The sequence below is a fragment of the Anoplolepis gracilipes genome, chromosome 13 (assembly GCF_047496725.1).
Source record: "Anoplolepis gracilipes chromosome 13, ASM4749672v1, whole genome shotgun sequence".
NCBI lineage: Eukaryota > Metazoa > Arthropoda > Insecta > Hymenoptera > Formicidae > Anoplolepis > Anoplolepis gracilipes.
In genome coordinates this window covers 220,784-235,618 of record NC_132982.1, presented here as the reverse complement: position 1 = coordinate 235,618, position 14,835 = coordinate 220,784, and the positions used below count along the sequence as shown (strand labels likewise).

At 39.2% G+C, this 14,835-nt stretch overlaps 2 long non-coding RNA genes across 2 annotated transcripts; both read right to left on the bottom strand.

Annotated features, from left to right (window-relative positions):
* Positions 1 to 6,082: 6,082 nt before the first annotated feature.
* On the bottom strand, positions 6,083 to 6,707 carry LOC140672826 (uncharacterized). The gene is made up of 4 exons (XR_012047952.1): positions 6,566 to 6,707; positions 6,406 to 6,475; positions 6,280 to 6,328; positions 6,083 to 6,221 (listed from the first exon to the last, which is right to left on the bottom strand). It is a non-coding gene; the product is annotated as an uncharacterized lncRNA (long non-coding RNA).
* A 141-nt stretch (positions 6,708 to 6,848) lies between these two features.
* LOC140672690 (uncharacterized) lies at positions 6,849 to 7,987 on the bottom strand. Its single transcript, XR_012047937.1, has 4 exons — positions 7,400 to 7,987; positions 7,223 to 7,310; positions 7,034 to 7,150; positions 6,849 to 6,959 (listed from the first exon to the last, which is right to left on the bottom strand). It is a non-coding gene; the product is annotated as an uncharacterized lncRNA (long non-coding RNA).
* Between the last annotated feature and the right edge of the window lie 6,848 nt (positions 7,988 to 14,835).

The window sequence follows — 14,835 nt, the reverse complement described above, 5'->3', positions numbered from 1 at the left end:
CACTCCCCGCTGTCGGAATCTGAATCCCGGTCAGATTCAATGCGGTTCCGTCCTCTCAGGTTCCTGCCCCCCTTCTCCTTTTCACTTTTTGTGATGCATCCCTCTTCGATCAGGCGAGTACTGAGCTGGTTCGTCAGCACTTTTACCTGATCGGCGAGTTCCGCCATCTGCTTTTTGAGCTCGCTCGTCTCCTTTTCTTTCTCGGCTTTGAGGAGCTCCAATTGGTGCCAAAGTTCCTCCGCTTCAGCGTTGCTCGGCGAGGACGATACAGTTCTGTCGTGAAGGACTGCTGTGGCAGCCATGATGGACGCCACAGCCTTCTTCATCTCCCCTTCTAGTGGGCCCTTAATGTTCTTTGAGACCTGCAGACTCTTGAAAATGGTCACGCAGTTTGCTATGGTATCCGACACCACAGCCGGTGTCGGAGAGTGGAGGAACATCTCCCTCGCCACCCTCTGGTTGTCCCGGCATCTCTCCCAGGCCTGTCCATCGGGCATTGAGGCACCCAGGGCCCAATCCGTGTCCACTCTCTCTCTGGCCTCTTCCCTCGCTCTGGCCCTTGCCTCCCTTTTCTCCCTTGTCCCTTCACCCGTGGTGATGGGCCTTCCTCTGCCTCTCTTGACGGAGCTGACGTCCGACTGCTCGTCCTCCGAGCCAGCATAGTACGACCCAGCGTGCGATGCTGCTTCGTACTCGTTAGGATCACCCGCCACGCTACTGGCGCGTGATCCCGCTGGGAACGCCAAGTCCTCGTCACTAGGAGCAGGAGTTATACCTGTATCGGTATGTTTCCTCCTTTTCTCGCTCGCTCGGCAGCTGTGGCATATATGCCTCGCGTTGTGAGGGCATTTGCTCGTTTTTTTGGCCATTGGAAATTGGAGGTATCTCCTTTCCAACGCCTCCCTCGCTGCCGTACCATCCTGAATGGCCGTGATGATAGGTTTGCCACCGGATGTCGATGGCCCTGGGTACGAAGGCATAACCTTCCCCTCTGAGCCCTCGGGTATTTCGGGGAATACCCGCTAATAGATATAAAAATAATTATTAATAAAATAGAATAATTTAAATAATAAAAATTAGTAGCAAACGGATATAATAATCATATAGATAATATAGTTACAAATCTCATTAAAGGAGTCAAATAAAATAATCGATAATTAGATTTATAAACATAAAATAATTCTTTATTTAATAATTTAATAGCATCGCTGAAAGGTTGCAAAATACCAACTAACCCGACCTTATTAGGACCTTTACGTATTTGTACATATCCTAAAAATTTCCGCTCTAATAAAGTTAAAAAAGCAATCCCTAACAATAAATTTAATAATAAAATTAATAAATTTATTAAATTTAAAACTAAATAATAATAAATATTTTTAATTATTACTTATATAAATTATTTTTATATATTTATAAATTCTAAATTTATTACACTATTCTTCCAAAGTAATCTACAATTTTTATAAAATTAATATTATTCTTTAATTTAAAAAAAATTTCAAATAAAAAGTCCTTTCGTACAAATTTATTTACACTTTAATTATAGATAAAATCCGATCTGGCTTACGCCGATCTAAACTCAAATCATGTAAAATTTTAATAGTCGAACAGACTAAATAATTAAATTTTTCCATCTAATTTTTATTTTAATTCAACATCGAGGTCTCAATCATTTTTTATAATATGATCTTAAAAAAAATATTACGCTGTTATCCCTAAGGTAATTAATTTTTCAATAATTTTTTTTAAAACTTATTCATATTTTCATAAATATATGATTATCTATTAAATAAAATTAAAAAAGTTTAAAAAATTTTTTAATCCTCCCAACTAAATATAATTTTATACTAAATTTAAAAACTAATGTATTTTAATAAAAATTATATTAAATTCTATAGGGTCTTATCGTCCCATAATATTATTTGAACATTTTTATTCAAAATTTAAATTTTTATTATTTAATTTAAAAAGCTTAAATCTCATCCATTCCTTCATTCCAGCCTCCAATTAAAAGACAAATGATTATGCTACCTTAGCACAGTCAAATTACTGCGGCTATTTAATACACATCATTGAGCAGAACAAATCTTTAATTATTTTCTAAAAACCATGTTTTTATTAAACAGGTGGACTTAATTTTATTTAAATATATTAAATAAATTTATTTTGCCTAATTCTTTAATTAAATATAAATTATTAATTATTATCAAATCTTTAAAAATAAATTTTATAAATACTACTAATTTTATCATTATTAATTTTTAATTTAAATTAATAAAAATATCTTTTTAATTTATTAAATTTATTTTAATTTTAAAATTATAATTAAACTATGCTAAAATAAATAAATTATTAAATTTTTTCAAAAAATTTTAAATTTTAAAACCATTTTTATAAAATTTTTATAAATAATATTAATAAATTTTTTAAATTTTAAAATTAATTTATAGATTATCCCATAAATTTTTAATATAAATCAATATATTTATTGTAAATAAAAACTATTTTAAACTTTAATAAAAATTTACATATTTAAATTTATATCTAAATTAAATTTATATAAAAAAAAAAATTGGATATCAAAAAAATTGATTAAAATATTCTTCTCTAAATAAATATTAAAAATAATTTTTTTATATTAAATTTTATTTATTTATTTAACTCTTTTTCTTTCGAGAAATTTATTTATCAATAATTTTTTTTAATAAACCCTGATACAAAAGGTACATTTAACTAAAATTACTTTTAAAAATTTTTTTATTTTCATTTACATTACATTATCATTAAAATTAAAATAATTATTTTAAAATTTTTTACTAAAACTTTTTTTTTTTAATATAATTTTATTTAATAATTTATAATATTTTTTCTTATATTTATTTATTATTAATAATTTATTTATTAATTATAATAAAATTTTAATAATTTTTAATTAATCTTTTCAATGTAAAAGAAAAATTTTTATTTAAACTAAAATTTTTTTTAATTCTAAATACATTTTCCAATATATTTACTTTGTTACGACTTTTTCCATAAATTTTTATTAATGAAAATGACGGGCAATTTGTACATATTTTAATTAAAATTCAATTTAAATATTTTTTTAACTTTACAATTAAATTCAATATTTATAAAACTTTAAAAATTTATTTCAATTAATTAAATTAAATGTAACTCATTTAAATCTTAACTATTCTACATTTTGATTTGAATTATAATTATAATTAAATTTTTAAATTATTAATCTTTTAATATAATTTTTCAACAACAATATATAAAAATTAAATTAAGTAATTCTATTCGTGGATTATCAAATTAATCAACAAGTTCCTCTAAATCATAAAATACCGCCAAATTTTTTATTTTTAATGATTAACATTTAATATTTAATTATATTTTATTTTCATTTAAATAATAGGGTATCTAATCCTAATTTATTATATAAATTTTTTTAATTTTATTATTAATTTAAATAAAATTATTTAACTTTTAATATCTATTCATATTTCACCATAAAAAAATAAATTAGTTAAATATATTTATTTATTTATATATTTTATATTTATATATAATTATTTAAATTTATTTTTATTTAAAGTATAAACCGCAATTGCTGGCACTTTATTTATTAATAATAAATTATAATTTTCTATTATAAATTTTCATTTAATTAATTATTATAAATACTAATTTATATATTATTAAATTATTTAAATTTTATATAATTTTTTAAAATTTTATTTATACTTTAAATTATAAAATAAATTTAAAAAAAAAATTAATTTTTAATTATATTTATTAATTATTAAAAACAAATTATAAAAATAATTTAAATTTAAATTTAATATGAATATAAAATTTAATTTATAATATACATAAAAAAAAATTAAATAATATTCCCCCCCCCCTTTTTTATATTATTATCATTATTATTAATTATTAATAATTATTTAAATATATTAAAATATTTTATTAATAAATAATTTTTTTTTTCTATATTTTAGGTTTTTAATATTTTAAATTAAAAATAATGATTAATAAGTTTTAATTAATTAATATTAAATAATTAATGTTAATTAAATATTTTAAATATATATAATTAATTATATATTTATAAAAATAATTAAAATATTTTATTAACATTAAATAATAATTATTAAATAATATTAATGTATATATAAATAAAAATTTAAATTTTTAATTTTTTTTACTTTCTATAAAATACTTTCCTTAAATTTATATAAATAAGATTTTTAATTATTATTAATTATTTTATTTATAGATAAGTTTTTTAATTTTAATTTTAATAATATATTTTTTTTTTATAAATACATATAATTAAAATAGTCAATTATTAAATTTAAATAAAATTACTCTCTCCCTCTGAATTTTATTTTAACTAATTATACTTTTTTAATTCTATAATAACTAATTATTTTTAAAAAATCAATTTTTATAATAATTTTATTTATAATATTTTTTTATTTAATTTATTAATTAATCTTTATAACTACTTTAATTTTAATAAATTCTTTTATTATTTTTACTAATACAAATTTAATTTAAATTATTTATTTAAATTTACTTATAACCTTTTTTTAAATTAAATTTACTTATCATATTTAATTTTAACTAATGATTAATAGTCAATTTTCAAAAATATTATACTAATTTATATTTATTTAATTAAAGTAAGTAAGCTAATTCTCTAAGCTTTTAGGTTCATACCCTAAATATAGAAATTTTATCTTTCTCTTATTTAATTAATTATTTTTGCTATTTAAATTTTATTAATAACTAAAAATTTATTTAATGATATGCCTGATAAAAGGATTATTTTGATAGAATAAATCATACATAATTTATATATGTTTTCATTTAAATTAATTTTTTTATATTTAATAGATTTAAACTATCTCAAAAAATTTCAAAAATTTTTATGCTTCATAATACATTAAAATATAATATTAATATGCAATATTTATTCAAAGTTTAATACAACTAAAAAATTAATTTTATTTATATGCATCATAATTTATTTATAAAATTTTTTTTAATGTCTTTAGTGGAGTGTTCTCTTGGCGATTGACAAAGGACATGACACACTAGAACAGACGAAATACACTTGGATGACATAAAACGGATGACATGAAATATACATTTGGAAACAGTGACACATTTAGGGATTAGAAAGACAGGCAGAGGAACTTGACTTAACTGCTAAGGGGTTGGTAGTCCTAACAGTGGATAACGGGAGTGACGATTGGAAAAGACAAGAAACATGTGGAAAGGGAAACCTACTGGAAATGGCGAACAAACAAGTACAACAGTGACAATGCTACATGTTCTTGATTAAATGGATGATTTTTAAAATATTAGAAACATAGGATCAGATAATAACTACATATTAACACATAAAAAAGTGACCTAAATAATTAGACATAAAATAGACGAAATAACCGTACTATTAACACAAAAATTAGTACTAACATCGAACCTCTGTGCAATGGTACATGTACTTTCATTTTTGTTAGTTAAGGTAGAATAAAATAGACGATCTTTTTATATTTTTATTTATAAAATTGAGGTTTCATCTTGGAGCGTCAGTGATGGACAGTGGCAGTAACCTAGAACAAAGTTTATAGGTTATCAAATCTGTCACTTGCTCTTATTAATATAGTATAAACAAATGTAATAACAGACTATACGTACCCTTTTTACGATAATGGCTTCTTTCATGGGCTCCTTGTCGAAGCCGGAGACTATTGCAGGACGGCGTCGTGCGGACTCCAGAAGGTTGTTTATTCGGCGAACAACTGTCGACCGTGATGTCAACATGATCCGTTAATCACTGAAACTTGTTTCGGTGATCGCGCTCGTCTGGTCTCTGCTCTTTCTTTCTAGGAAATATCTGAAGATCTTTCGCTGAAGATGGTTCGCGCGCGAGGACTTCCTGACGATGGCGTGTCTGTACATGGCGGAATTCGACTCTGGTGATATTCGTGGCCTCCTGTCTGCTTCGCGCGTTGGAGTTTCTGAAACAAGGATAAAATAAAAAAACATTAGATGATTATTATGACACAGACGTATTTGCTTGATTAGATAATAAATAGTATATTTATTCACTCCAACGAATAAGCACAGAGAGTTACTTATCTTGTATGAAGATAGAAGCACAGATTTGAAGGAATTCCAGGAGAGATAGTATCCTGTGAAACCTAAAACAAGAAGAATATATCATAAATAATGAATTATTATAGAAATAGTATTACTTACCGTAGTATTAGAAACGCTCGATTATGACTCTTTTTGGATAGTTAATTACCTTTAAAGAGAAAGACCATAATTATAGGAAATACTTATTATAATATTAGAATAGAGAATCCTTGTGTACATTCATACTTAGTGTGATCAAGGATCTGGTTTTACGGTGCATCTGGTAATAAAGGCGATAGTGACAGTTGTAGATTACCTGTAAATGCACTGGGTTATCATATATATACATGGTTGTATACATGAATGTTGTTTATACTATACAACAGACGAATACGCATTATATTACCAAAATTATGAATTGTGTACGCCGCATACACTGTTGAGGAACCATTTTCTCCGGTGCGTCTGGCGACCGTGCACATATCAATGACGGCTATGGGGTAACAGGTTATCTGCGAATTATGCACATAGAGGAATAATATATTGAAAAGAACGAAACAATAATAGTGTATAATTACTTAATAATGTTGTACGATTAACAGACGTTTAATTTAGAAGAAATATTGAAAGTATTGAAGCAATCTCCACTGGAACGTGAAGAGCATAATTAGCGGTGTCCGGTATGCGTAGCCGTCTTACTAAGTGATACTGTTGAGTGTTTGGATCCTCCGGTGAGCTTGGCGGTCGCACACATGTTCAGTGACACATGCAGGTTAGATGATCTTGGTCGATGACAGGTGCTGAAACAAAAAAACAATTTGTTCATTAGGAGCATTAGGATTATTGCAATAAATAATAATAGACGAATACTTACCGTAATATCTTTATTAACTATAAATATTGTGGGTGAGTCTGCCAGCGTCGTTGATGAGCCTAGAGCGCTTTCGACACTGCAAAACATCTTGCGACAGAAATAATTCTGATGAGGAACCTGAAACAAGAAGCATTATACTTAATATTAAATAATATTACATATATTATTAAATAACAGACGAATACTTACCGTAACGCTAATCGTTGCAAAGCTAACACCGTCGACGAGTCGATGATGTGTTGTCATCCTCTCCGGTGTAGTGCTGAAGATTAGTAACCTGTAAAAAGATAAAGTTGTTGGTTATCTGTAGTTGCACTGCGTTGACCGCTGTAATAGATTGTAAAATATAATAAAACCGGAACGTACTGTTGTTGATGATACTTTGTATTGTCGATGCGCCTTTCTGGCGCATCTGATGCATGTTCCCGGCGTCACAACAGCAAACGATTGCGAATACTTGTATACCTGAAATAAGAACTAATTAATATCGTGGATAATAATATAGACGTGAATAAGTATTACGCTTTGTATAGATATATTTATCGATACTTCCTTCGGCTTACGATACTTGGCATGACAGGTGCGGTTATGTTCGGCCTGCCTAAATGAACTCGGTGCCTGAAGACAATAGGAGTACAATTACTAAACGATCACGTGTAGTGGATGATAAATCACAAGCGATATCTGCCCTGCGAGGCTGAGATCCTTGTCAGTGGCAGCGCTGTGTATTAAATGAAGTGACGGCACATATCATTAGCAGCGCGATAATTGTCACCGCGCATCGGGGTCGCGCAAGATAATTGGCACTTAGTTGAGCTACGTCAAGCACTGTTGGGGCACGCGGGGAGGCGGGTGACCCCCAGTAGCCACCTTGACGGGCGCGACACGCGGAAATAACACAAACCTTGTTATTAACAAAGGAACAAATTGAGCGACACGCGGGAGCAGCGCGATCGCGATGTTGGCGGCCATTTTGGGTAGTGATACAATCACGACCAGAATTAATTCGTGCCGACAGTCGCGATAGTAAGTTCGCGTCTCGCCGATGACTATGGTGAGTTCGCATGAGTCTCACATGCGTTCCAAAGTAACCAGATAGGGAAATAGTATTTTAGCGAATATTTCGAGACTCCGAGCTCGAATCTTGAAATGAGACATAAGGTAGTGTTCACCAACGTGTTGCAACTACGATAGCACATACCATTGGTGCAAACTTTAGAGGTTGTGCAGTAACGCTGTGAAACTTTTTGTGGATGCGCAATTGGATTTTTGGAGACACATGGAGATCCCCTAACTATCCCTGAACCCAAAACCCAATTATTGGTGCGCATTAAAATTGAGGTTATAGATTAGCATGCGCATCAATATGGTTTTATTCATGGGCTCTCATTGAGGGCCACAACACATCTGGTTTCCGATTCTAACCCAAAATTGGACTTTTGCAGTGCGCAGTACGGCAGTACGATCACGCGTTTGTTGGGGAGTACGCGCTGTGCCTGGGGGTCCTCGTTGGACGCTCTCTTTCCTGCTGCGTATTTGAAACGCGACTACGTGTTAAAGTCTTCTTGTGTGCATGCGCACTAAGAGACTTGATTAAAATAGATATAGTTTATGATAGGCTAATTATAGAATTAGACAAAACAATAAACGACAATAAGTAGGCATTAGAGGTCATAATGGCGAAGAGCACGCAAAAGATGAGGAAAATGTTTTACTATTATGAAGAAGACCTCTCGCCTACCGATAAAGAAGCGGAGGTGATTAGTGAGGTCAAGGACAAAAATGGTGAAGTAATTAGTCTTAAACTTGATAGATATCTTAGAGGTAGGAAATCTGTAGCGTTTGAGAAACTTGTCGGTTACGATCACGATGTTCTTACGGATGCCGGCAAAACCTGGATAGAAGAGGTTTACCAATTCGTGGAGAGTCGCCAAGATATAGGCGAAAATGACCAGCGGAGGATGTTTGACAGGTGCTATGCTACGTACGACGTGCTGAGCGCGCTTGGCAATATCGACGAAAGAGATTGTTGCGAAGACTACAAGGAGGCTCTAGACGCTATAAGTAAGAAGCTGAGAGAAGCATTGCGGACCTTGGACAAATATGATGCCATATCTCTTGAGGTTGAAACGCTCAGGGAAGAAAATAGAGTGTTGCACGCCAAGGTGCGTGACCTACAAGGTGAAAAGAATGTTCCAGTAATAGGACGTGACAATGACGACGTCATACAAGGAATCAAAGATGGAGTGACAGAATTTACCAATATCGTCAAGGTTACCATGAAGGAACAAAAAAAAGAAGCAAGGCAAAAGTATGAGGACGACATCCAGGAACTTAGAAGGGAAGTCAGCGAGCTGAGGAAGATTGTGCTCAAAGGGGAGATTGCCCACGCGAGTACACCGGTCCCTACGATCTGTATAGTCGAAAAGGATGCCGATAGTCCGAACTCGACCTCGACGAAGAGCAAACTGTCGATGATGCCTAAAAAAAGAGGGAAAGAAAACAATGGATTACTCCTAAGACGCGGAAAAAGAAGAAGACTCTGGAGGCTCCCAGCACTTCCAGAGACAATTCTACAGAGGACTCTCCAGGGATTGAAAATTATCAGCAGGAATTAATTAATTAATTAATTAATTAAGGAATTAATTAATTAAGAAATTAATTAATTCCTGGACGGATAGACCTGTCACCTGAACTGGCTAGACTGAGGAATAAGTCTCGTCTCGCCAGGACAGCTGCGGTTCTCATTAGAGTGGATACTTCCAAGACGTCGTACGCTCAGGCTCTGTGTAGGGTCCGCGAACAGATTAATCTGAAGAATTTAGGAATAGAGGGAACCTAAGTCAGAGGAGCTGTCAACGGAGGACTAATCGTGGAACTCACTGGCTGTGGGGACGGAAGCAAGGCCGACGCTCTGAAAGAGAAAATCACCCGGGTTCTGGGTGACTCTGCCAGGGTGACTAGGCCCCAGCTGAGAGCCGAGATGAGAATCTCGGGTTTGGACGTTTCCATCACTGAAGAGGATGTCGCGATGGCTTTAGCCCGTGAGGGTGACTGCCATCGGGATGAGATTAAAGTGAGCAATTTTAGGAAGACCTCAAAGGCGATGCCACGTACATAGCATAGGCGAACTGTCCGGTGCTGGTGGCTTCCAAGATATCCAAAAAAGGTGCATTAGTTATAGGATGGTGCAGAGGGAAAGTGAAAATTGTGGAGCGTCCTGTGCAGTGTTACAGGTGCTGGTCATTTGGCCATATCAGTGTGAAGTGCACAGCTACAGTAGATAGAGGAAGCTGCTGCTATAATTGCGGCCAAGCTGGCCTGATGGCCAATGGCTGCAAAGTAGTGACACAGTGTGTACTGTGTAAAGAGACGGGCCTGGAATTTTCGCACCGTATGGGCTCGGTTGTATGTAGGTCTAAGCCGGCCGTGCAATAGTGCGAGACCGCGTATATATAGCTGTTATAATCAAGAAATATTTAATCTAGTCGTAAAACTAGTTATAGTTAAAGTGATATGTAGTATAAAGATAGCATGTAGTTTATGATACTCTTAACTCATAGTTCAAGTTTAACCCTAGGTTGAACCAACATATTAAGTAATCGAAGACGGAACCTATCTCCTGCTCAGGAATGAGCGCGGGCGGTAACGAGACGTAACACAGAGGAACCTGAAGACGATCCTATCAAGGCTTTAGGTGTACAATCGGAGGACCAGACAGAAGAGAACCTTACGCCATCCCAGGTCCCCAATTTGCCACCCCCGGTCCCGAAGGAGGGCCTCTCTAGTCAAGCAACCGAAGAAGAAAACAGAGGATCTACAACTTAGGTGGCTAAACAAGCCTCGCTTCCGTCCGGGTCGCGGAAGAGTGCTCACGCGTACCCGTGACCCGGACACATGGAGAAGACAGCAGGACTTACCTGCAGTGGGCGGGTCTCAACACCCGCCCACGGGGGGGAGAGTTTAGTTGGTAGGACTGGCCGGGCGCTTGCGCCGACGGGCCGGGTGAGTCCAACACTACCCCCCGGGAGGACCGGGGGGTGTGCCTAACTGCATTTTCTCCTCCCTTTGCTTGGTAAAAAAAAAAAAAAAAAAAAAAAAAAATTAGGTTAGGTTAGGTTAGGTTAATTTCCTCCCCGATCCCTCCTCGTCGTGCGCCACCTTGTCGTGGTGAGGAGGCTTAACCCTGAAACCCCATGGAACACCCACACGGCTCCGGCCAAGTTGGGTGAACCTCCGGGGTGGAAGGGGAACTAAGAGCGCACCGTATCCTTAGTAAGAGTACAAGGGGAGCCCAGCGACTCCCTTAGGGACTGCGCCCACCCCCTTGGGGGTGGTCTAAAGCGCGGACCCAATCGCTGGTAGGGGTAGGCGGCCCTAAGTGCAATCGCCCGGTGGTACGGCACTGTTGGGGGAGGACTGCTCCCCGCCCGTGACACACCGCTGGGTGCTCCTGGCACATGAGGGTTTCCGCGCGTGTTCCCGCCGTGCGGCGTCCCTCGGAGGGATGTGGGTGCTGGCATGGGCTGGCGTCCCACAGTCGTGGGGCTCCATCTCGCGTGCAGGCGGCTCAGTGGGTTCTGCCCCCTGAGTGCGCGCCGCGAGGGGAGCGGACGGGCCGATGGAACTCCGGAACTCCCGGACCCATCGGGCCGGGCCTCTCCCGAGCCGCTTGAACGTTTTCCGAGGACGGGGTCGGGGAGGCGGAGGAGGGCCGGCGCGGGCCGCACGGGCACAGCCCAACGGCGCCGGGTCGGCCCGGCCGTCGGAGCCTCTCGGACGTATTCCGAGGCAGGGTTCGACGGCGGGATGGAGCCCGACGGTGCATCGCGACAGTTTCCCTTCCGAAGCGGTGCATCGTCGGAGCCCTTTGGCGGAAAGTAACTTCCGTCAAGGAGGCGTGCAAGCTGGCCGCCATGGCGGGTAAGATTGGGCCGGGGAGCGGCGACCCAGTCCCAACTGTCCATGAGGCCCCCCCTCGTGGGCACACCTTGTCGTGGTGAGGGGGCCTAGTAACCGAAAGGTGAAGCCAACGTGCCCAAACAGCATTGCCACGAGTCGGTGTCAGCTTGCTGAACGAATGGCTCTTATGTGGCAAGCGCACCTCGTGCGTTGTTCAGACGGTCTACGGCCGGCCCCCCCCCCCTTTTTTTTTTTTTTTTTTTTTTTTTTTTTTTTTTTTCCCTCCCAATTATATGCGGGTGCTCCCGCGGGATGAGGGTTGCGGAGCGGTGGGTGCTCCTGCCGTGAAGCGTCCCTCAGTGGGGAAAAGTGGGAGCCGGTCGGGACCCTCGCCCGAAGGACTGGATGGGTGACTCAGTCACCCGCCGGGCCAGAGGCGGGGACCACCCCGATCCCAGTGACTCCCACGTGTAAGTGTGTGTGTGTGTGTGTTTACTAATCCTATCTTTATTTTCAGGAACTTTATTTTCAGGTACAATCGGGTTTAGATGTTGCCGTCTGTGGCTTCGTCGGCTTAGGCGGTCGTTAGGTCGTCGTTGTCGTCGCGGTCGCTTTCGTCGAGGTCGGGCCCGTATAAAGTCTAAAGACTAAGGTGTTAGGAACCGTGCTTAGGGTCTGCATGATCGCGTAGACGTTAAATGTCGCGGTCGCGAACGGTCCGCTCCGGGATACCTGCCGTCCTCCCGGAGTATCTAGGCTTGGCGGCGTAAAGGTGGCTCTACGTCGCTCGACCACCCCTTCCACCGTACTCGTGGGAATCAAAATGAAACTCAATAAAATCTTTAACGTGGTGAGGAGGAGTGCCCGCCTGGCCGACCGCTTCCGGTCTGGCGCGGCCGCGAGTAGGGAAGCGCGGGGTGTCTCCGTCGTTGAGTCGCGGGTCTGCTCGACCGCGTGCTCGGTGGCGGCCTCCGCCTCCTCGAGAGCGCCTCACCGAGCTGTGCGCGGGCGGGCCCGTGACACAATACGCGATGGCGCACAGCCCCGAGATTGCGGCCTTCCTGCCGCTAGAACCGCGTTCGTGAATCGCGAAATAACCGGGATTAGATCCGCGTACGTCGTGTTAGAGCGTTGTTCTATTACTTCGATTAGGTCGGCGTCATATAACTTAGCGCGAGAATCGGGAACAGGCGCCGAACAAATAGCGCGCGAAATAGAGAAGCCCGCGATTAGATCCGCGCTTAGATCCGCGCTCAGATCCGCGAACATTGCGACAACGGTGCGAAAGACGGTTAGATTCGCGGACCCAACCGTACCCCACACAGCGAGTGGCCCGGCGCCACAGGAATTAGATAGGATAAGCTCTAGCTTAGGTAGTGCGTCCACGGGTGTTAGGATGCTGCAGCTGAACATGCGACGTTCGGCTGTAGTAACGGGCGAGGTACGTCAACTCGTAGTCGAAAAGCGACTTGACGTCTTAGCATTGCAGGAACCACACGTCGGGAAACAAGGTTCGGGTTACAAAGTCGTAGGATTAGGCATAGGGATGAGGGTTGCCGCAGTGCGCTCACAACGTCCGTGGGCAGCAGTGGTAATCTGCAATCCCAATTTAGATACGGTTTTCGTCTCGCAGCTTAGCACTACGCATTGTGTCTGCGTGGAAGTGCGGGCCCCCAGCTTCTCCTTCTACGTTGTCTCGTGCTACTTCCAGTACAGCGACGAGATTGAGAAGCACCTCAGCCACCTCGAAACGGTGCTTCGTTCACTGAGGGGGGAGAGACTTATTATAGGTGTAGACGCCAATGCTCGATCGTCACTCTGGGGTCCCCAAGAGACAGACGATAGAGGTGCCCGATTCGAGGACCTCATCAGAGCATTTGGCTTGTCAGTGGTCAACGATGCTGGACAGCCGCCCACCTTTTGGACGACAAGGGGTTCGTCATTCATCGACGTAACCCTGACGTCGCCCTCCATGAACAAGTTCATCTGTGACTGGAAGGTAAGGTGTGACTGGACCACCAGTGACCACAGGGCCGTGGACATAAGATTGAGATTGCCGAAAGAGTCAGGTGCCGATCGGGGCGCTGGGAACACGAGGTTCGACACAAGTCGGGCCGACTGGGAACGGTTCTCCGTCACCCTGACAGATCTTTCAAGATCGCAACTGGAGGCTATCGATCTGTGCTCCACAATAGAAGTAGAGAAAATGGCAGAAACGCTCACAGTGGTGCTCACAGAGACCTGTGCTGCGTCAATGCCCAGAAAGCGCAAATTTAGGAAGTCCAACCCGTGGTGGACTAAAAAACTAACGATAGTTAAGAAACAGGTATATAGGTTGCGTCGTGCCTTTCAGGGAGGGCGAGAGGACCCTACTTACCTCCGGGTACTGCTGGAGTATCGTTCTTCACGAAGGCAGTACTGTAGGGAGGTGAAGCGGGCGAAACTCGCTAGCTGGCGGAAGTTCGTCACATCGCACGGCAACCGGGAGCCCTGGGGCTTCGTTTACAAGCAACAGGCGAGCAAACTCCAGGTTGAGAGGGTGCTAAGCACACTCCGGTGTGGTGAATATTCCACAAAGTCACTAGGGGAGACCGCTAGTTACCTCCTGGATGTGCATATCCCAGATGACCGGGAGATAGAAGACACGCTCGAACAGCGTGAAATTAGAAACGAATGCAGGGTCGCTCCAGATACAGCCGACGCCTCTTTCTTCACGGAGGCGGAAATGGCTCGCGCGGTAAAGACTTTTAAAAACAATAAAGCTCCGGGTTTAGATCTAGTCGAGGTCGCCGTACTCAAGGCGGCCTGTAAAATAATCCCCGGTCAACTAGTTAGGCTTTTTAACGGGTGTCTCCAGTGGGGCGTCTTTCCTTCTGTCTGGAAGGAGGGTTCACTCCGAA